Source organism: Anneissia japonica, unplaced genomic scaffold (genome assembly GCF_011630105.1).
Source record: "Anneissia japonica isolate Jap-2015-1 unplaced genomic scaffold, ASM1163010v1 scaffold309_len7540_cov105, whole genome shotgun sequence".
NCBI lineage: Eukaryota > Metazoa > Echinodermata > Crinoidea > Comatulida > Comatulidae > Anneissia > Anneissia japonica.
This window is the reverse complement of record NW_022695668.1, coordinates 5,426-6,991: the sequence shown is the minus strand read 5'-3', so window position 1 is coordinate 6,991 and position 1,566 is coordinate 5,426. Positions and strand designations below refer to the sequence as shown.

Here is a 1,566-nt window from a genome sequence, read left to right as displayed (position 1 = left end):
ATATAATATGATAGGGTGATAATAACTGATGTTTTTATGGCCTAATTCCCAAATTTCTATCAGTTTTATATACCATTTTTGGTCAAAACTAGGAGTTTATTGATGAATAAGCAAGTAGCTTACTCGGTTGCAAGTGTGGGGCAAAAAGTGGTACTTATTAAACCCAAAAGCACCGCGCTGCCATAAACATCTATCTAAGACTAGACCTTTTGCAGGGTATGTTTTTACTTTTTTTACAAAGTATTCATTGGCTTAGGCATGTAAATAGAAATGGATGGTGGAGTGTCAAAATAATAATTTCAAACCTTCAAAACATTTATTGTATTATTATCAATATCAACCGTACATAAAGGGGACACGAGCTCTGTTAACAATCACCATCGCTAGCCTAGGCCTATGCCTGCCTGCTGTGCGAAAGCCTGTAAATAAGAGTTACTATATATACTGTACTGTACTATAAATATATTAGTATAATTTTATGACCATATATTTTATTGTTTGGTTAACCTATAATATTATTAACCTATGAAACATCTATGTCGCTGTCAGCAGACAAATCTAAGGTCAATTTATCCTTGAAAAAGTCTTCCCTTTCTATAAGACGTTCAGCGCTTGATGTGGTGTCATTGTGCGAAGTCAGGCGATTCAAAACTTCGCTTCTTCTCAACAGTTTGACCTTTGAACGCATTTTTTCAAATAGAAACCTCATTGGATGATGAGATATTCTGAAAAGGGATTTCCCAAAGTTTATGTAGACGTTTTTCACGACACGCTACAGTTCGTATAACAGAAGTTATAGCGGGTTGAATAGCCAGGGCCGTTTAGGGCGGTCTGGGACTAATGCGCAGAGAGGTTTGAGCGTCTAGGTCCTAAATGGGTTAAATTAGTTGTACATATTGCACATATTGCACATAGACTTGCACATACAGTATTAGAATGCAGGATCCTCATTACATATTAGTCTCAGACACACTCTCTGACACACTGATAGAGATTGTTTTGAGCATGGAATCTATATTATACCTAGTTCCAGATATACTGCTTGCATGACTGGTTTACCGAAGGTAGTTAGAATGTGGCAAATAAAATGATCTGTAGATAGTCGTAAGGAGTGTGTTCAGAAATACCTTGGTGTGAGGGTTGGTTAAAAGTAAAGGGGAAAATATTTTGGCGTAAATGGGGTAGAAGTGGGGATTGTTTTTTGAATTTTGAATACAGTAAGTACTGCATAATTTCATTGTATTTTAAAAATTAAAATTTCTTGTTTGAATTTTTTTCTGAAAAAAAAAAATTGTTAATCTAACTTCGAATTTTTCAATGTTTTATTTTTTTACTTTATTTTTTTTGTTTACTCAACATTTTGGATTCTTTGTTTTGACATATCAAGGTATTCTTAGAATTTTTTTATAGGAAGATCCAAGGGATTCACATGGGCATGGTGGTTGATTTTTAGCCAAAATGACCCAATTGCTTATTTTTGTTTTTATCATTTTTATACATCAATGGTGAATGATGAATAGGCCATCTCATAGCACTAAGGTCTGTTTGATGTTAGTGTATTCATAC

The 1,566-nt window shown here is 34.2% G+C and overlaps 1 long non-coding RNA gene across 2 annotated transcripts in view; it reads left to right on the top strand.

Moving 5' to 3' along the window:
* The window catches only part of LOC117101498, a 5,369-nt gene that overhangs the window by 503 nt on the left and 3,300 nt on the right, over positions 1-1,566 (top strand). The gene's annotated exons all lie outside the window — the stretch shown is intronic.